General features: G+C 37.0%; 1 protein-coding gene across 1 annotated transcript in view; it reads right to left on the bottom strand.

Moving 5' to 3' along the window:
* The window catches only part of ZNF618 (zinc finger protein 618), a 110,420-nt gene extending 92,892 nt beyond the window's left edge, over window positions 1-17,528 (bottom strand). The window contains exons 1-2 of the mRNA XM_072431091.1: window positions 17,412-17,528; window positions 12,531-12,585 (exon numbers count right to left, since the gene is read on the bottom strand). The gene's annotated coding sequence lies outside the window, so the exon portion shown is untranslated. The remainder of the gene's footprint in view (window positions 1-12,530; window positions 12,586-17,411) is intronic.
* Between the last annotated feature and the right edge of the window lie 5,469 nt (window positions 17,529-22,997).

Below are 22,997 nucleotides of genomic sequence, written 5' to 3'. Positions count from 1 at the left end.
ACATAGATTTGATGTCCTGCTTCAGTTTTTCAGATCCTTTAGCTTGGTTTCCACTGTGTTAATTAGCGTGCTCTGGGCAGGGATTTTGTTATGCCAGCATTTGATCCTACAAGTCGCTGACCCTTTGTTCCAGTTCAGTTGTGCGAGTGTTGGAGGTAATTGTTGCCAGGGTGGCTTCCATTCCATTATTTTTATTTCATGTTGTGTGGTGTTTTTGTACTGTAAAAACCATTTAAAAGGAGATTACATTGTGGCTTTTAAATTTCCCTCCCAGACACACCACCCAATACATCACCACTTACCATCACTGCAGTGAGATGTGAAGCACAATGCAGAAGTCCTGCATTGTGCTTTACATCTCACTGCTGATGTGGGCAGCGGCGTGGCTGGGACCCGGGTGGTATTTAAAAGCAGATTACTCAGTAATCTGCTTTTAAATTTCCCACCCGGCCACGCCCACCGACGGACCGGCGCCCCGGCATCACAGCGGGACCATCTGATCACGACTGGAGCTCGGGGCAAAGGTAAGGTAACAATCATTTCACAAACAGCAACTGAAAGCCGCAGCAGTAAAGGCCTGGCAGAGCATTAAAAAGGAGGAAACCCAGCATCTGGGTCCATGAGTTCAAGACTACAGGCTGTCATTGCCAGCAAAGGGTTTTCAACCAAGTATTAGAAATGAACATTTTATTTTCAGCTTTTTATTTTGTCCAATTACTTTTGAGCCTCTGAAATGAAGTGATTGTTTAAAAAAAGGCTTTTAAAAGACATTTTAATGCAATCTTTTTTTTCAACCCACTGAATTAAAGCAGTTCAACTACATCTGAGTTGTTTCATTTAACATTAATTGTGGTAATGTACAGAACCAAAATTAGAAAAAAATTGTCTCTGTCTTAATATTTATGGACGTAACTGTATATTTTAGAGACCTCGGACACCATCTGCAAAGATGCGATGTCTGATCGCTCGTCCTCTAGGTAAAGAGACAATGAAATTTGTGGCAAGGAGGTGAAAAAGAAGGTGGGGAGTCTGGTTTCCGAGAGCCACACAGATCTTGTTTTGTGTTGTTTACAGCTTGAGGGTAGGTTAAAACTTGAAATTAATTTTTTTTTTACCCATTAAGTTATCCATGATGAGCACTGCAGACATAAAAAAGAAACAAATGGGCTATGTTGTAGCAAGTATGCTCAAGCTTGCATACTGAGAAGAAGCGGCCTTAATACACTACTCAGATGCACAGGTAAGAGGTAACTGTCACTTCTGATGCTATACTGAGGATAGCCTTTAAGGTACAGTAGATATCTTTAGCACTTAGATCATGTAGCTGCAACAGGATTAGTGTGGGTAAGCAAGGACTCACATATAAGTAGAATCTTCCATTCAGTGTGCTGGAGAAGAGGGTCGCAGAGTTCTAAGGAATGTTAACATGTGGTTTTAAGGACACCTGCAGGTTGGTTCTGATGGACTGACTCTGCAGCCAATACGGCCACCACACTCCACGCCGGGTTGTCTGCAGGGGGGAGCCACTCCTTTGCGATTCTCCCTCTGCTCTGTAGATTCCCACTAACTATACCCACCATACCCACCAGTAGCTATAAGGAAAACCACAAGGTGTGCCGGGGTTCAGTGCAGGGAGCAGGTGCAGGGAGGAGCTGGTGTAAAATGCGGTCATTCTGTGTAGCTCAGTAATTTAACATATGTATCTAAATTGTGTAGTTATAGCAGGAAAATGCATTTTCTGGCAAGAGTTCACATATATGCATGCCATCTATGTATTTTAGGCATCTGCCCAGAATACTCTAGTTCTTGTTTGCCTTCTTCCCATGTGAAAGGTATAATAGCAGGGCCAGAAGACTAAATTGTGAGTGTTTGGTTTATATGACGACATGTTAAAATATAAATAAAGTCAACATATATTGAGTTTTTGGTTTAGTTATTACCATCATTTGTTCCCCCCACAAAATCCTTATTTTTTTGGGAGGTATTTGTGCTTCTCTATGGAATGCAGGCAGAGCATTACTGGTGGGAAGAGCATAGTTTCCTGAAAATATCACGCCTCCAAGTCCTGGTTCTCCTCTCAAGAATACTCAGTCCTAAAGTAAGTTTCTAGTTGTTGGAGTTACGCAAAAAACAAAATGCCTTGATGATTGAATGTCAGCCTGGGGAACTGGGCATTTCTACACAGGGTGCATTTGTATGCAGACAAGTAATGGTCACATGTGATGTTGAGTCTACATAATTAAACAGAACCAAAATCTAATGAATGAAAAACGCTGATTGGGAGTCTGGAGAAGAAAGGGCTATATAATGGTGGATGTCCTTCAGCCAGACAAAAGAAGGGGCTCTATCTGACTTGTTACAATTAATAAACATTGTGAGGTAAAGCTCACATTGTGACATGAAATCACTTTATAGATCTCAACAGAACCAAAAAGGTAAACTCAAATTGATAATCTGGAACATGCATCACCACTTCTCTTTTCAGAAGCTGGTAAAATGAATGCTATCAGGCAGAACATGTTTTGAGTGTCCTGGGACAATGCCAAGTGTACACTCATTCCAAATGTAACTTTTTTTTTATTTTCCATGACAATTTGGTGTATTACTTCTGAGCTGAGAACAATAAAGACACTGAAAAACCTAGAAGGTTAAAGAGAAACATTGATCAATAAAACTATATATTTATTCACCTAAGACAAAATCTGTTTTACTGTGTTTCAAATCTAACCTTTTTGAAACTTGTGCTTTACCTGAGTTGGTAAAATGCCTTTTAGACAGGGTGCCAACAGTTTCCAGTGGCACACCAAAATCACTGAAGCACTTTCCCCCACACCCCTTTTGCATTTGATAACGAATCAGTGCCAGTCCATTCCCATATGACAGAAGAATGGCGTGGTAACCTCTCCTCCCACTCATTTACCATCTGCCTGTTTACTACAGCAGAAATAGATAGATCTGTCTTAAATCTGCCACAGTGTTTCTGTTTAGCATTGCCTAGCTGTGTGATAGAACTGTCCACTAGTGAGAAGACAGGGCCATGTAAGTGACTCCCAAGAAATGTATCAACTAGATTAGTTTTATCTGAAAATACATTTTTCTGAAAGCTGTAGTCTGTAGTCTTAAAAATTAAAAAAAGGTGCCTAGCAAAAATACACCAAGAGGACAACATTCTGTAATGATGTCTACTAAATTGATAATAACATCACTTTTTTTTGTAATGGTGGGGGAAGGTTGGATAATCCACTTGGCTTTTAATACTGATTCCAGAATTGTAATGATATTTCCTCAATTTTTAGTACTCTATGAACACAACATTTTGGAGGCTTTTACGTGTCTTTTCTATAAATTCTTATGGAAAATCAACTGACAAAATTCTGTGGTCTCTAATGTATGGAGTATGCATAAAGAGAGGAGAACCAAAAAGTTTAGTCATAACAAAAACTGTCACCAGTGTTGTAGGACTGAAATGGTATTGCAAACAAACTATAAAGCAGTAAAAATGTGATGAGGTAACAACCCATGTCTGATTTTCAAACAAAAGTTAGGCATCCACACAGTATGCTGTACTCCAGTGTTCTCTCCAGCCCCTTTTAGCTGGGTGCACCACATGACTGTATTTGGGTGGTTACTATAAAGTAGGGTCACAATACAGGGGCTGCCTCCCACGGAAAGCTTATTCTCACCCAGCTTAAAAAAACAATTCTGGGGAAAATATTTTACTCTGTATTATGATGTTTTTCCCTCACCCCCTTCCTCGATTCTCATACAAACATTGAGGGGACTGGGGATAACCTTAACAGAAACACACGGACAGCATTAAAAAGCAATCTCAGGCATTCTAACACTCCCTTACTCTACTATACTAAAAATATGTTTTTGTCTGTCCCCATCAGAACGAAAAAAATCTCCCAAATAGGAACATAGACAATATTCAAAATCTTGTTTCCATTTAATCTAAAATAAAAAACAAAAGACGGTCTTTAAATGCACACAATTTTTGAGCCTATAAAATGTTTGCACTGCCCATCACTTTTTGTGGTATGGTATATAAATTTGGCATTCCTACTGAGAACTCTGCAACTTGCCATTTTAGCAGACATAAAACCTTCAGGCAAGGATATTCCATTAAAAAAAAGTCCCTTTTAAAAAAATTAATCCAAACTAGTTTCAATCCTGAGGAGTTAAAATAAACTAATAAAGGCCTCACTAATGGATAACTTGAAAAAGCAAAACTTAAAACACATTAGAGAGATAATTAACTTAAAAGAAAAGCAGTCAAACAGGATGTCATGTTGGGGAATTATTATTATGATTATATGTGCTCAGCATATGAGCATTAAAAAGCAAAAAACTGTTGCAGTTTTATTTTGTAGCTGGACACTAGGACATCCTTAGTAAGAGGCTGGATCAACTACTTTTCAGTTGTAACCTACTTCTGAGTTAAAACCTTAAAAACCTAAATAATTTCTGCCCTGAAATGCAAGACACAATGAACAAAAGTCAAGAAAATAGGAACCCTGGTGGGAGGGAGGTCTACAGAACTAACACATCTAAGAACCCCAAGGGTAATATCTAGTAAGTATTAACTCACTTTATTGGAGTGAGCAATTTTTACATTTTTTCTTTAGGAACAGTTTTGCCTAAAATATTGAGTCAATTTTTAGTGCATACCTCCTGTGCATGCATGCCACAATTTCTAATATATCCAGTGGAAAGTTCACAGTCTGCCTGTCTAAAGCCTTGTGCAGATGTCTGAGCGAATGAGCACTGTACACAGCAATAGTCTGTTCAATGGAGTGGGCACGGGGGAGGACCAGGAAGAGGCACCCTGCTGCACTCTCCTCTATGGGAGTACACAGCCGTCATTCCCAATCAGATTGCTGTACACATGGCAGAATCATTTGGCATGTGGTGTGTACATAGCTTAAGTACTACATATACACAAAACATTATTCAGTATTCACATTCCAGCTCCCTGAACTGCACGCAAGTATTTTTGCTTCATTGCACCATTTTCCAATTAATGCAATGTTTGTTAACACCAGAACTAGGGTATTTCACACATACTCTTCATCAGATTTTGAAGCTCTTAAAGCAACATCACTTGTAGCTGTGAATTTTGCCAAAACAATATATATTGTATTTAGTATAGAAATCCTTAGGCCTCTAAAGCTACGTACACACTTCCAATTATTATCGTTGGAAAACGAACGACGAACGATCCTGCACGATATCTACGAACGATCGTATAGCACCGATCCTGCACAGAGATAACGACACGATCGTTCATAGATTTTGTACACACAATAGATACGATCGTTTGAGCGATAGAGGAACTATGTGCACAACAGGAAAGTGAACGAACGTTCGTTTATTACGCATGCTCAGACCATGGACGATCAACGAACGATCGTACACACGAACGATGTTCAACGATCGTCGTCCAATCCGATCCGCCGGTCCGGTCGTTCGTTTCCAACGACTTTCCTCGTTCGTCGGCGTCGTTGGTTACTTTTTTTACGAACGATTTTTGCCCAATCGATCATTCGTCGTTCGTTCGTCGTTCGTTTTGAACGATAAAAATTGGAAGTGTGTACGCACCTTATGTCTTTGTTTATAATGGGAAAGAGTCAAGAGCCCATCCCAAATATTCAATTTAACCACAGGAAATAAATCCTTTTGGCCCAGGATTGCTAATCTGTGTTTTCATTTTCTCCTGTTTGTTTGGTAAACACAGCTCTGTCTACATTGAAGTTATGGGAGGAGGAATGAAACCATTTAGGTGTTCTCATTTTACAAGTGTTATGGAGCCAAATGCAACTCCCCTTACCATGCAAATCTTGCAACAAAGTATTCTTTCAGTAGAGTGCAGACAGGAAAGAACATCTGCTTGGTTTTTGTTGCCTCCCATTTCCCTATTACAAATTTTTTTTTGATTATTTCCTATTGTGGGGATGTCACCATGACAGGCAGTAAGGACCAATCTTACCAACAGGAAGCAAACAGAACGTCCAGATAAAGGTTCTAATTCTTCCTTGCTCTACTGCAAAAAAACTAGGTACTGCCTAAATTCATAATACATTTCATAAAATTCAAACAAAACAACTAAACTGTAAAAATTTCATCTGACAGCTTAACAAACCATTTCTACCTGTCCACAACCTTTATCTGCTCCTGCAACTGCAAAAAAACTAGGCATGTATTAACCATACCCTGAAGGTAACTACCTAAACACTGGTTGGATACCTTCTACTTGACAGAACTTAGCAACAGAAAGAAGTTGGTTGGTTGTGGTATTCTGGAGAATAAAAATGAGCGTGTTAGAATGGGATCTTAAATTTAAACTTCTATTACTATTCCACTTGATGTGGGCATTGGAAGGAAATCTTTTAATGTGGACATCTGTTCTGGTGACAACAGCAGAGGAGTTTTACATCACTCTGGAGAAACATCCTCTTTTTACCCTCAGGAAATGAGGGGAATAGTCCCAAGCCAGGATGCAGACAGCAATAACAATCCCACAAAAGGTTTTTTTTATCCTATCCAAAAATGTTTTAAAATACATTTTAAATTCACAATACTAATCTATAAAACTACAGCAGTTCACCTTTTGAATGCTTGATTTTATTATCGAAGAAATTTGATATACCCAGGATTTTTGTGGCTAAGCCCTAAAATCTCTATTTTTGTTTTTCACTTTGGTATATTTATGGGTATATGATTTTCATAGTATTCCAAGGTAGAGGGGGTATAAAAACGGACCCCAGTCTGAGAATAGGAGATAAAACAGAATTAAATTTATTACACATTTTTTAATCTCATTTTTTTTTTTTTTTCTGGGTGGGGCTTTGCTGTTAAGAAAAATTAAATATCTTAATATTTTTAAATATCTTTGGTAATGAAGTATTCTTTTTACAGGGCATGTAGTTTTTCTTTTTTTCTTCAAAAATTTAAATAAAACGTATTTTTTCTTTTGACCCTGTGTTTGTAATGGGGGATTTAAATTTATAAGCCCTTCATAAAACCAAAATCTTTTCTGAGCAGTGAGACCTTGCAAACAACCTTACAGAATTTGGCAGGGAGCATTTAAAAAAAATAAACTTAAAATAGACTTCCAACAATAAAATAATACGACTGTATTAAGGATCTCCATATCTTCACACAGTTCAGGCTGCAACATTTAAATTAATATTTGCAAAATGACAAAATAAAAACTACAAAAAATAAAACTTTTTTCTTCAATGGATAAATTAGCATGGTGGAATTCAGGCACCTTGGTCTTGAATAAACAAGGTGAGATAAGGAGGGGAAATCCAGTAATGATGGACATTCACTCTTTTGTACAGTCCATCAATATTAGTCAGAATTGCACAAAAATCTGAAAGGTAATGACACAGCAACTGCATCAATGACAAAGAATAGCAGTCAGAAGGGTGGTATACATGGTTGTGCCATAACAATTGATAACTCAGAATGTTGACTGTGAAATCAAACTAATGACTGTAATTATTACTTATAACTTTTATACGGTATTTATATAGCGCTAACATATAACAACACTTTACAAAGTCTACAACGATGTTGCTAACTGTCCCTCAATACATAAGACTTTTGGCCATACTATAATAGCATAATTTTTTTGTGATCTAAACACTCCTCTTGCGTTTTTTGCGAATCTGGGATCTTTAGTCACTTTGATTAGCATATATGGAATGACTCCTGCGCAAGCACACAAAAGTTCATTCATTCCCAGCAGCCAGTAATGCTGCGATTGTACACTGAATTGTACAATCACAATTTAGTGTAAATTATAGAAGAGGATGCACACAGGCAGATAAGTTTGTTTTATTTGCCAAAGGGACATCACTTGTCTCACATGCAGTAAAGAACCTGAGCCTGCTCACAATATTTTTGCTATTTAAATTTAGTTGCACTTTAAGAACACTGAAATCTATGGCCCAATTTTTTTTTATTTAGGTTTTGGATAGCATGGCAAAGGTTAAATTTTCTGTTAAGATTTACTTTTCACTGGGACTTTAAAAAATGCTTTGGCTTTGATACAATAGCAAATTAACTTTTATTTTGCCTTCTATGGCATCATAATGACCATGGCATCATAAAACCTTTGTAGTCATCTTCATATTCCAAGAATATAAACTCACAAAAACTAGAAAAATGCTAGAAAAGTTTAGGGATCACCCAGCTTCACTGATTAAAGTGTATTATTCTCCAGCCTTGGAGAACTTTAATAAATCTGGGCCAATGTAACCAAGAGAAAAGACATAGCCTCAAATAAGTGGGAGGGGCAAGGCCAAGCACTTTAACACTTTGCATCAAACATCTGTCATGTTGCATTCTAAATAAAATACTTTGTTTTTGTTTTTTTTCCATTTGTTGCAACTCATCACTGCTGTTCACCACCAGCCTTCTTACAGTAGAAAGACTGAAACAGGAGTATTGTCACCCTAGAACAGGATAATCCTGAACTTTGGAACTGAAGCCAAATTAAAATTACCATGTTTTTAATTCAATAAACCCAAAGAATAAAGATTATTATTACAATATCTTCATAATAATATTAACAAGTTATTTATTATACAGGTTGACATTCAAAAATCCGGCAACTTCGGGACCTGAGGAGTTTCGGATTTGAGAAAATTCCGGGGGATTTTTTTAATACATACCGCCACACACAGAGTAGTCTTCCTCTCGCAGCACCGCGGACATCTTGCACAGTTCCAGGTAGCAGGCAGCAGGGACATCTCAACATGTATTTAGTCTGGCAAGCAAGATCTAACAGCTGTTTCTGCAGAACAGCGCCATCAAAACATTAGTGGCCAAACCATGTACTGCAGTCCCTGCATTGTAAATGCGATCCGAAATTCATGCCGGGAAACTGAAGGATCCGGATTATGGATGGTCGTTGACGGTGATTGTCAACCTGTATTAGATTTTAGTCATTGCATTTACATACTTTGTAACATAAAACTTTTAGTTTCTTTCCGCTGCTATATATTTCGGTATATATTATTGACCATTTTGGTGTGCAGATTTTAATGGAAGTAACTACAGCCTGTGGTGTTTTTCCTAAAATGTACATTTTGTTCAGGTTATTGGTCAGTTTATGTAAATTTTCTAACAATCACCAACACCTGAAGCATTGTCTATGAGTAGAATTACACTTTAAATCTCACTTACAGTAAAGCAGGAATCAGAAATTACATTCAGAAATCATTTATCAATATTTTGTGAAGAAAATTTGGCTGCATTTTGGTCTCTCAATAAAAGCTGCAATTATGATGTTAGTAATTGCACTTCAGTGAGTTATGACTAAAAGCTTTTTGAGTTTTGAAAAGCCAACGTTAATGTATTCAACTAATGTTAACCTACTATATTACCTTTAACAGTTTTGGAGGTAATAAAAATGACTGAGACAAGATGACAAAAATACTGAAAAAAACAAAAATAAAAAAAATATCTTTCTTAGGTAAAAAAAAAAAAAAAAATTATCATTGATGAGATGGGAATGTTTAAAAAATTATTCACCCACAAGTGTAGTCTTACCAGAAGAACACCACTAACCTCAGTGGTTCTCTGGTCTGCGGTTCCATCTAGTGCACCTGGCCACCCCACTGAATAAACTGCTATGGCAACCAGTTTGCTTATTTTCCAAACAAATTGGACCCTGGAAAAACAGTGTTGTTTCAGGGAATTCAAACAATTGTTTCTTGCACCCTTCTTCACAAATCATTGCATTCAAAAATATAGCTCATATTGCATTGCAGAATGTAGTGGAGGAATATCAACACTCCATGTCACCTCTGACATATTTTACACAGCTAAGTTTTTTTTCTCTTGAAAAGGTCTTTTCAGCCTAGAATAGGTGACCCATTGGATGCTTTTAAATAAACAAGAAAAGTTGTTTGAGCCTGGTGTGTTAGGATTAATATTTTATTCTGACTAGAGCTGCTTCGAGTTGCCTCCCAAAAACTTCCTGATTACAACAGGACCCCCAGTAGCGAAGACAAAGCATTTCTTGATTTACTAACCTTGGATCCCTGTCCCAACCCCACCAGCTGGTCACTGAAGTTTTACATTACAGTAATGGGCCAGGATAAGGTTTCTAAACAGAGCCAATGGTAGCATATTCAAGTTTTTGCTTTTTAAAAAATGAAATATGAAATGAAGTACTATATAATGAAGTAGTATAACATGTCCAAAAGCATTATCGGCTCAGTGGATGCTTAGAAAAAAACTTTTTTTAATGAGTGCCAATAAGTTAAAGCACAAGTTAAAGATTTATCTGTCTGTGATTTAACTAAAAGTTCCAAAGTTTCCCATGGGAAGTCAGGCTTCAAACCCTTCTCCCCAAAGATATTTTTCATGCAGCCTGGCAACAACATCCTTACTTAGTATGAAGTACTCCAATTATTCAACTCTAGATCTATAATGTACGGCTATAAAACCCTGCATCAATTAAAAGAACGATTTTAAAGGGTACAATTTTGCAAGAATAAATCAGTTCACTTTACTAACTTCCTGTCCAATTATGCCACATTCATGAGCTTCAGCACCAGAATTCTTGTCCAATTTTCTGTGTTTGTATCCTCTGACATCTTAAATAGCCGACCAAGGATAATATAATTGCACATGCGCACAGGAGTTTACTCATCCCAACACAAAGGTATACTGAGAATGTACAAGATACACAACCAAAGCTTAGTGTACATTCTACAGAACTTTGCATTCTAAAGATTTTTTTAAAAATTTCACTTGCAGGAGAGATATGTGTTCTTCCTACTTGCACATTTGTTTTACCATACACAAACTGAGGCCAGGAACCATGGGGCCAGTGAAAGTGTGCTGCAGGGTAGAACAGAATTTCTCAACTAGGGTTCCTCCAGAGGCTCCAATGACAATGGCAAACTGACACCAATGGTCTTTTTGGCTATCTGCAAGGATGACATTCTTCCCACTGGCCAGCAATGTTAAGAGGCATTCTTCCCACGGACCTCCACACTAATATTGTCCCCCTGTTAGAAAGGCTGGAGAAGAGAGAAAAGGAAGTGTGACCAGGTGGAGAACACTAGAACATCAGGTAGAGGGAGATGAGCGAGTCTCAGAAGGGGGACCTGGGTATTTTATTGCTGTTCCCTTTAAAATAATCTTAGACAGAAAAAGGGGTTAACTTTGTGTTCAGAAAAATATACCATAGGTGACTTCATAAAGTCATTTTTGGAAAGGAAAAAAAAGCTGCAAGTAAGCATTTCAAATTCATGACTTTTTTTTTGTTTTACTTGCATTTTTTTAGCGACTTCAGTGTGGGAATTTTTTTTTCCACAACAATCCAGTATATACCCTATTATATTTTTTCTCCATTTTTGTTTTTCTGAAGCGTAACGATTAGCTTGTGTTGTACCATACAATATTACAATGAACAAATTGCATTGGTTTTCCCTTAATTTTAAATTGCCCTCAGTGTACCTCTAATGTGCAATTTGGTAAACTGTATTGAAAATTGTAAAAATTATATATTCACTCACTAATCACTTTATTAAGTAACTTTCTAGACTGCCTGTCAAGGTAAAAATCTAATCAGCCAATCGCATGGCGGAAACTAAATTTATTTAGGCATGTAAACACTATCAAGACAACCTGCCAAGAAAGGTGATTTACTCAATAACCAGGTTATCCAGCTTTCAGAATCAACAAATTCATATAAAAGTAGCTATTGCAATATGGTAGCAATGCAAAAACAAACATTTCATCGCCATTTTATTTTCCTTTGTAGCTCACAAAAAAACTACATTTGGACTTCTAGGAAAATACTAATATGTTCTAAATCGGTAGAGAATTTAATTTAAAAAGGAAACTTGCACTGTCTACAACCCCCTACAAAGCAGATGTCAGACTGGAGTGGGAGGTTTTGCCATGTGGGACAATCACTGCTTGTACTGACAGTTTAACATGTTTTCAGGTACTGGTAGCTGGAGGAAGAAGAAGAAGAATGCATAGAGAGGCCTTCACCACTGGGGTGAAACTTACTGATCCAATGAATAAGTCAGTGGCACAGAAAGCCGCAAGGTTCACAAAAAACAAGGTTGTCGTCATGCTTACAATGCAGAATAAGTCTCTTTCACAGAGTGCACTGAACGTAGGTAGCGACTCTAAAATAAGTGTGTTCTTGATTGGAAATACAGAAAAAAAAAAGCTAAAAAAGAAAACTAATAGTCACAGTATCTAATGACTAGAAAACTGTAACAATATTCAACTGTTGTTATTAGGCCCAGACATGTTATAACTCCATCTATTATTTCTATTTGTGGCTGAGGAAGGGGGTGGGATGTATCAGGATGTAAAGCTTTATTCCAGCCTTACCTTTAGTCTTGCACAGTTGTAACGGCTCCTCTTCCGCACCAAAATAGCTTACTCCACTACAAACTACAATTGGGGGGGGTTGGGATTTAACCACAATAACAATAATATAAACAAATTGAGATTTAAATTCATCCATTCTGCCAGATTTTTACCTGGGTCTGTGGCTCTAATGGGGAGATTTTCCTTCACTTCCTGTTACTGTGATTCCTATACAAGAAATTATTATATCATTATCTATCAGGAAGAAAGACACAGAGAGAAATAAAAACATTGTCAAAAGTTGTTTGCCTCCCCCATCCCACTAAAAATGTGTTTTTGTTTCTCATTACTTCCAGTATTCCCAAGAGAGGTGGGGTAGACTTTCCAATAGGTATACATACAGTAATTATGACTTGACCAATTCTAAACCCTTCTACATTCATTAAATAATGTGGACATCATTTAACCAACAACATTCCTTGTTATTCCATATATAACTAATCGCAAGTATAAGTGAAATTGGGGTCATGACATCTTCCCTGCCAAGCATTTTTTAGTCAGCTTAGTCTTCATATTTTTATTACTGCCCCAGTATGAAAACCTGCACAAAGCCAATTTGTAAGCTGCCTATAATGACCCCCCAGTCCTGCAAACACTGTCTGTCAATCTGATACAAAGGCTTTCAAATTTTCTAATTCTATGACCAAGAACAGAAGCAAAGGGCAGCCAGGCAACTAGTATTTAAGAAAGTACTCAGCAAAAGCCCTGCATTTCGTCTTCTATGCTCCAGGTTCCTTTAAAGTGTTTGTAAACCCAAAAACAATGATGTATTGTATTGCAGTACGTGTGTCTTTAGATATGGTGGATGTGTTAGTCGTTCACTTTTTCAGGGTTTTGTCCCTCTTTATTTTCACCTGAACACAACAGGCAAGGCAAAAAAAAAAGGTTTCTGGTTCACAAATGAATTTATTTAAAATATGCAAGTATGTGAAATCTGGTGATCAAGCCGGAAATCAAGTGAAATCAAGATCAATTTGTCTTTATTATTCTTCACATTAACAAACAAGAAACTTACAATAAATTGTAACAAAGTATACATAATGTTACTTATAAGTAAACCTAGCAAAACACAAACATCTGACACGTAGCATCCAATGTTACAGAAGAAAACCTTCTAAAATTAAATCATGTGATGGCCCCTACACCTACAATTCATGGACTCTTTGGTACTTATTGTATAGCACCAAAGAGACTTGACCACCACGGCCCTAAATCGTTTCTGCCAAAGAGGAAAGCCCTAGGACAAAAAACTTCTTGTTCTACTGGAGGCAAGAAGAAGCCATTCCTAACCTTCACTTCCTAAATTATTACTCAAGACTGCACATTGTAACTTTGGGGTGACAGATCTATGCCAGATAATGTACAAGAATGGGGATTCACATGACACTGTCTCCTAGGGATCATCATATGAATTCAGGAACTGGATGCTGGCCTACATTGGTGACCTAAAGATACTACTGGCCTTCTAAGGAGGAAGGAAGATGTTGAATTGTCTTCAGCTGGGTGGAGGGGAAGCTGTAGCCTGGTGGTCAAAAAGTATTGTATACATTTAGAATAACTCTACCCAGCAGAGCTGGCATAATGCTAACTGTTGCTGACACTGCACACAAAGCCCAGGATAAGCAGTTGTCTGATGACAGCCAGGTGACTACTGAGAAGTGCTCGGTGGTGCTGCCCTACTAGCGGCTAGGGGAAACCACTGTAGAGACCCATATGAGAATATATCTACTACAGATCTACTACTTAAGATCATTAAAAAAAAAAATCTCAAGAAGGGCAAATAAAACGTTTAACCTCTATCAGAATTATAGTTTCAGTTTTGTGTAGGCGTTGATGGCATTTGATTTCCCACCTTTTATTTCCCATAAAAATGCCCAAGACACCAATGGTGAAATTTCCTATTAGTAGTCTGCGTCTTGATCCTGCTCACTTGACCATAACATATACATAAAAAAATGCAGCTGGGATTCCCCACTGTTTACTGTACATTGGGTATAGTCGTACCATCAGTTTCACTATGCAGTGGATGCAGCAGTTAGTTGGGGTTTCCCGTAAAAAGATCCCATTCATAGAACATAATTATGGGAACCAACATGTGGCTCAACGTTCTGAAAACACAACACTAATCTGAAATATTAGATATACCGTAGTTGTGGTGTCCTCTTAAAACCATGGATGCCAAGTTCATATATATATAAGGCAGACAAATAACACTAAGGGGCAAATGCACCAAAAGCTCAGGTAGTTTCTAGAAATGCAGGTTTATTGAGATACGTTGGGAAAGTATGCCATTCAATTGGAATGGGATTGGAACACCAAGGATCAAGACTGTAAATAGAAAGGTTTATTTAAATTGTCTTTTTTTTACTATGAATAAAGAATTTTAGGTTTATTTCCTATTTTTAAAAAAAACCTGAAAAACAACCAGCAGAGGCAATTACAGATAGTTCACATTTAGTTGAGAAAGTTGGCATCTGACTGCTAACTCTGGCAGGCCCTAAGAAAAAAAAAAAAAAACAAAAGCAGCAAACCAACAAAAAAAATCTACATAAATCACATGTTGTCAATAGCATAGAAAAATCTGCTTAAAACAATTAAAAAAAATTATCACCATCAATATTATTTTTATATATAATTTTAGTTTGCTCCCAAAACACACAAAACAAGCACAAAAACAGAACAAAAAAAAACTGAAACATAGCAAACAGTCAAGCAACATTTTGCAAAGTCCTTATGGTTTCAGAAAATCCAGTTTAAAAAGTAAAATGATAAAGAAGAATGTTACACTGCGTAATATGCTGATGCTGTAAACAAAATAACAGAACAAAATGCTCCAAATACATAAAATTGGGGTAGCATATTTATTTCTGAGGTTTAATTAAACACTCAAATGCGGCTTGGGTAATAAAAAAAACAATAAACTGAAAATTACAAAACGGGACAGACTGTCAATGCTGAAACTTATAAGCTCTCTTGGGAGCGTTTGCTCAATCTACTGATGATGATTTCACACCCATTTTCATCTTTGCACCAATCTCAAGCATAAATTATTGACAAATGTTAACAAACATAAATTGATTGTCAGGTTTTCATTTATCTGAGGAGAGTTTGATAAATTATTTCAATTATTTGCACATTTCACTAAATAAATAAATAAATAAAAAATGTACAATTATAAAAAAAATGTTGCAAATGTCTTTATATTACAGTTTCAGCAGTGAAATTCAGTTTGTGTCTCCTCTATCAGGCAGAAATCCAAGCAATACCTTGATATGTCAATTCTAAAATAAACTGTCCAAATAAGTAAATACAAAATTTAAATATTCACAACCCAATCCGTCACAGCAACCCAGACTAATGACATGATCAGTTTTGCTTATTTGTTTTAATTATTTGTACATACAAAAATTTACAAATTTAATAGAAAGGTAAAAAATGTGCAATTTAAATATTAAAAGGTCCATTTTGTGAAAATCTGCAAACACACATAAAACTGCCTTCAAAAAAGCCACCTCAATGCCTAATTCATTAAATTGAAGGTTCATTTTTAAAGCACAAAAAAAAAAAAATCAATGAGGAAGTATGAGCTTGAGGTGTGGAAATGGTATTAAAAGCCAGAACAAACAAAACCAGTTAATAAAATCAAATTCAATATGGCAGACACTGGTTGAATGAGAGATGTCACAAGCGTATTCCAAAGGCTGATGGAGACTCAGCATTCGAAGACAACTCTTCCATTTCTTTTTTTTTTTTTTAATTAGACCATAAAGCTCGCTTTCAGTGGATTTCACATCCACAGAAAATTTAATTTAGCTCCCTAAACAGATTCCATGCAGTCAGCACAGAAACTTTAACCATTTCCCACATAAAAAAATTACAACACAAAATCTGTTTCAGAATACTGCACATTATCTGCACATTAATATAAAAATGGGTTCACCTACAAAAATTAAAAAAAAGGCATTGGGTGTGCCTAGAACTCGCAGATTGCAGATTTTTCCATTGCAGAATTTTCTGCATATCCCCTTCAGTAAAATTGATATCCCCCCCCCCCCATCATCTCATCTTTGGAAAATAAAATTCATTTAAAATCTCCCATTCCATCCTAGCAAAAAAACTAAACCTTGATTTTTATACATCGACGTAAGAATCCTAAAATTTTGGGGAAATGTTGCACTGAAAATAAATTTACATTTGGAGAAAAAAAATATATGTATGTACATACAGGATATTAAAAGAGTGATGGAAGATTAAAAAGGGCATCAGAAAAAATTTCCATCAAGAAATGTGACAGCTGTCCCCCACCCCCCTCCTTCCCTCTCCAATCCACAAAATAGCAAACTCAGTAAATTAAAGTTTGAGATTAAAAAAATGAGAGAAATAATTGTTTATTTCGGGCTGAATTTCTCCTTTTGCAGGGAACTTCTCCTGCAGGTGGCGTTGTTTTAATGAAATAAATCTGCTGTTTCAGAAAAGAGAAAAAAAAAATTGGAAAAATTGAGATAGAAATAAGGCCTGAAATGGGGTGGAGGAGGGGCCCTGGGGAAAGGGGGCTGTAAGGGTACATCAACTGGGGCTGCCAAGGAATTTGAACCCCCATGTTGGATTTTGATAGGAAAAAGTAAAAAACTTGCAAAAAAAATTTGTTTGTTTTTTTTTGCAAAATTGGATTTTGCAAAATTCCAAATGGGGGTTGGAAAGGCAGGGTGTGCATGGTGGGGGGCTTTTGTTTTGCCAACAGAGACCATCTCCCTGGGGGGGGGGGCAGGGTTAGGGGGTCTGATGATACTCCCCCATCACCGCGCATGCTGCACCCCCTTTTGGCACGTGTAGCTAGAGCGTTTAGGGGCGCAGATGGGGAAGTTGGGGTTCGTGTCTCCCCTGCAGATGATCACCTCCTCCCTATGTAACACTCGCCCGAGTGTCAGGTGGCAGGAAGAGGGGAGCTGTTAGGCGGGGTTCGACCTGAAAGTTGGGGGATCGGGCGACCTTACCTTGGCGGGGGTGTCAGCAGTGAAGGGGCGGCTCGGCTAGCCGGCTGGATGCGATGAGTCCCCGGCTCCCTGGCAGCCTCGGCCCGGGAGAGTTGAGCTGATCGGCTGGAGGGGGAGGAGGCAGGGGGCGGGAGAAGGCGGGGAGAGGACGGGAGGAGAGCATTGCACGGTGCTGCTCAGCTACGGCCAATGTGTGCGATATACACTCCATACATAGACGTGTGTGTGCACCGAGCATCGATCGCCTGACATCTATATCGATCTATGACACCAAATACATATAACAAATGTACATTGTGTGTTCTGTACAGGATAGAGTGCAACATAATGTGTGCTGCACATCCATCCTATACTGTATATTAATGTATAAACTGTGTTATATTCAGCGTGCTGTAATTTTCATTTTAGATATTTATATATAGTGAGTCTGTGTGTATGTATATAAATATATCGAATATCAGATACATACATTATGCACTGTACTATTTATGATGTAGTGTACTCTATGTAGAATACACTCTGTGCAGCCTATCATTCCTGTACTGTATAATCTGTGTGTTTTGTACACTGTGCTGGTATATATATATATATATATATATATATATATATATATATATATATATATAAATTATGCACTGTACTATATACGATGTATTGTATGTAGCATATCAATCCCGTACTGTGTAACATAGTATGGACTGTGTGTTTTATATTCCATGCTGTCATATGACATGATGGATATATACTGCATACACACAGGTATATATGATATATATGTATACTGTACTGCCCCATACATTTCAGATATATTTTATGTGTGCTGTGCTATTTATGATGGACAGGATAATATATTTTGTGCACCATATCCATTCTGTATTCTAAAGTATAGACCGTGTGGTACCTGTGCTGTCCTATACATGACATGTTAAAAATATACTGTAAGAGTTGTGCTATATATGATGTACTGTATGTATAATGTACTGTGTGCTGCCAAATATGACATATCACAAATATTCTGTGTGTACAGGGTACTCTAATGTTATATACTATACTGTTAATTGAACTTTGATAATATTTACTACATTTCTATATATTACATGTCAAACATACTGTATAAAGTGTGAGTATATATTATACAATTCAAATGATCACTTCTGTACTGTATGTATCTAATATACTATCTGTAATGATAAATGGCCTGTGTGTTGTAAATATACTGTGCTGCTGTAAATCACATAATGTCAAGTTATCAGGCTATATATGAAGTCTTGTATATAAATTATATGTGTTCTATCAATCCTGTACCAAAGACATCAAACTAGTTTCAAATACCCTAAAAAAATACATATAAGTGAAACCAGGGGAGAGAGGGGTATATATACTATTCATACATATCACTCCTGTACAGTATGTGTGTAATATAGTATCTGTGCTGCATATGATATGTTGTAGATGTGTAATATACAAAGTGTGCACACTTGGCATATATGCTAATTAACACAATACTGTGTACTTCAAGGCTGTCAGTTCATGTTGAAAATATGAAAAACTGGCGCAGCACATTACAACGCACAGCATGGTACAATACAGTGCAGGTGCATTGGCATCTGCTGTGGTTGTATGTTGGGGTCCCATTAAAATGAACATTGGCTCACCGCAGTTCAAGCATTGCTTTACCAAGTGGTAAACTGCAAGTTACTGTAACACATCAGAGTGAATGATCCCTGAATGAAAAAATTACTAGTTTACAAAACTAGGTATTGGCCTAGTTTGGAATTATTGCTTTTCAACCCAAAATCAACATTTAAAATTAGTGTTAGTTAAAGATACCATTCAAAATTAATGTCACAGCAAAGGTTTGAGCTCTAAGGCTGGGTCCACACAGAGTTTTTAAAAATCCATGTAAACATACCTACTGCGTTTATATGCTATTTTATACAAACTTTAAAATGCTGAAAAACTTCTATGCCGCGTTTTCTGCGCTTTTTAATGCGGTAAAACGCCCCCATTGAAATCAATGGAAGCATTTACCCGCGTTTTAATCTTTTAATCATTGCAAGCAGCGTTATAGATAACGCTCATAAACATGCCTCAAGGAAACGTCCTGGTGTAGATTAGCTTATTGGAATGCATATTGGAATGCATGGGAATTTCAAACATGGGCTTTTAAAGCCTCAAGATAAATGCTGGGCATTCTGCATATGTGTTACACTGTGAATGGGTATTGAGCCTTGTATGTTATACTCGATTGTGGATATGTTGTACAGCAATGTCAATGCTATGTAATTCCCACAGGGAACACTTCTGAAAGGTCAGGAGGATCACCTACCCACTCAATGAAATTTAAATTATAAGCAGATAGGAAATAATTTTTAGAGCTGTGGGTTCACTAACGAGGGAAACAAATATTGTGTGAATTATTGAGACATACAAACATCTAGATAAAATATGATTTTTTTAAAAAATACATTTTTTCCAAAACATATTCCTCTTCTGCACAGCGGGCAGGGAGTTATCACTTTGTTTGAACAAATTAATAAGAAGAATTTAATTCAAATAGTCAGTGACTATACAGAAACCTGCAACTGTTGAGACAATGAATACTGCATTCAGAAATATGTAAGGCGTTTATACTCACACAGTGCGCCCATAGATTTCAGGGGGAAAATCGATTTGCTAACAAGATTTTATTCTAAGAAGCTAAAATTAAAACCTATGTGGCTCACAGCTGATACGAAAAAAATCCATAAGAAACAAGAAAAGGGCATTCCAAAAATACAAAAAATGAAGGATCACCTTCATCGTTTGAAAAATATAAAGAATATAACAAAAGATGTAAAAAGGAGATAACATTTTCAAAACTTAAAAATGAAAGACAGATTGCAAAGGAAAGTAAGGCAAACAGCAAATTTTTTTAAATATATTAACAGCAAAAAGATCAAATCTGAGCATGTAGGCCCCTTAAAGGATTTCTTTGGGTTGGTAACTGGGGATAAAAAAAAGGCGGATTTACTAAACACGTTTTTTTAGCTCTGTGTACAGAAAGAAAAATGGCAGAGCTCAAGTCCAAATTCATAATAGCAATGACACTTGCCTTAAATGAGTCACAATGGCTCAAAATTGATATGATTGACAAATAGTTGGGCAAAATTAAGGTTGACAAAGTACCAGGACCTGATGGATTACATCCACGTGTCCTCAAAGAGCTGAGCTTGGTTATTTCAAAGCCATTATTTCTTAGAGCCATTATTTCTTTCTTATATTAGAGACTCTTTAGTCACTGGCATGGTACCGATGAGTTGGCGTAAGGCCAATGTGGTTCCCATCTTAAAAAAGGGAGCAAAGTCATTAATAGGTAACTACAGACCCGTTAGTTTAATGTCCCTAGTTGGAAAGGTCCCAGAAAGTTTGATAAAAAAACCACATAGGGGAGTTTCTGCTAGAAAACAATAATATAAGTGATAGTCAGCATGGCTTTAAGAAAGACCAAAGTTGTCAAACAAATTTACTGAGCAAGTATGTAAAGTATTTTACTTGAGGAAGTATGTAAACAGGTAGACAGTGGAATTAGCAGTTGATATAGTGTGCTTGGACTTTGCTAAAGCATTTGACGCTGTACCCCACAGACGGTTAATATGCAAGTTAGGGTCAATAGGTTTAGAAAAGTCATTCTGTAAATGGATAGAGAACTGGCTTAAAGACCACATCCAGAGAGTTGTAATTATTGATTCCACTACTTACATACTCTACATACTCTGAATGGCTAAGGCTATTAGTGGTGTACCCCATTGTTCAGTGTTGGGACCTTTACTGTTTAACATCTTTATAAATGATAAAGAGTTTGGGATTAAAAGTACCATTTCTGTGTTTGCAGATGACACCTAACTATGTAATGGAATTAAGTCCATACAGGATGTCTATATTCTACAAGCAGGTCTGCATGTACTGTTTGATTAGGCAGCCATGTGGCAAATGACATTTAATATAGATAAATGTACAAATATGCACTTGGGAGCTAAACAACATGCATGCTTCATACTGTCTAGGGGAAATACATTTGGGGGAGTCAGAAATGGAAAAGGATCTGGGGGTTCTGGTACATCATAGACTTTATAACAGTATGCAATACCAAGCTGCAATATCTAAAGCTAGTAAAATACAGAGATGGAGACATAATCCTGCCTCTGTACAAAGCATTTGTCAGACTACATCTGGAATATGCAGTCCAGTTTTGGGCACCAGTTCACAAAAAAGACATTGTGAATTTGGAGAGAGTGCAGAGAAGGGCAACTAAACTAATAAAATTAATGGAGGACACAGGGAGAGTATGCAAACTATAAAAGATGGTTTAAAGCTGAACCACACCTAGTTCATATGCACCTGATCCAATCCAGTGCGGGTGCTGTCTTTTCCTTTTTCTCTTACTCATTTTTATCTTCAGCCATCTTGATCAGCTGGGTTGGGATTGAATACATCCCAGGCATTCCATCCTAGCAGCCGAACGGGACGTCGGGAAGTGCCGGGTATGCCAGCAACAAACGCTAAGTTGTTCATGCTGATTATGAAAGCTGAAAGGATATAACAATGCTTTTTGCAGAAGGGACATCACCTGTCCCTTTCTGCTATAAAGCCCTGCCCAATCCCAAGTTTTTAAAATGGAATTTTTGTTCTTTAGCTGCTTTTACCAAAGTTCTATGATAAATAAGTTACATTTAGGTATATGTATAAAAGTCTATATGGCAAGGTATTAATAAAATTAGGCACATTATCTTGGGAAACTATTAATTTCTCCTACATTTCTCTCAGGGCAGGGCCACTATGTTGAATGGTAAAATTAAGATTGGGTGACAACCTGTCCCTATAGAAAAGCAAATATTATTGACCTAATGATATGTGGGGCAAATTACTTGATTGGACAATTTTAAAAACTTTATTCAATCATTATTTCCTACAGAAACTGACACACAGTTTGTGGTTTGTGCTTGACCACAATATTCCTGTATATCAATAATCAATAATACCATTAAAGAAGGCCATATAAAATATTTTTACACTGGAATGCCTACCTAAACAATCCACTCACTTTATATACACTTAGGCACATGGTTGGTAAACATTGTACAGTCAGATTGTACTTGGCATGGCCAGTTTTAGCCTACATTACTATGATGCTACATTATTCTTATGTGTTTGGTATTACATAGTAGAGGGGTTATGGGCACAGCCCCAAAGTTTATGAGAGTGTTCCTTTTTTTTTTACATTGCTTCCTTTCACATCAAAATCCAATACAAATTGGGTCATACTTCCATCATCTTTTTATTATTATTATTATTACACAGTATTTAAATAGCGCCATCATATTACGCAGGGCTTACAAAGTCCATAGTGTCACTAAATGTCCCCCAAAGGAGCTCACAATCCTACCATAGTCATATGTCATCAATGTACTCCAAGGTCAATTTTTGGGGGGAAACCAATAACCTCACTGCACGTTTTTGGGAAGTGGGAGGAAACCGGAATACCCAAAGGAAACCCACCCACACACGGGGAGAACCTGCAAGCTCCATGCAGATAGTGTGCTGACT

The sequence above is a fragment of the Pyxicephalus adspersus genome, chromosome Z (genome assembly GCF_032062135.1).
Source record: "Pyxicephalus adspersus chromosome Z, UCB_Pads_2.0, whole genome shotgun sequence".
In the NCBI taxonomy this organism is placed as follows: domain Eukaryota; kingdom Metazoa; phylum Chordata; class Amphibia; order Anura; family Pyxicephalidae; genus Pyxicephalus; species Pyxicephalus adspersus.
This window is presented reverse-complemented; position numbering and strand designations above follow the sequence as displayed.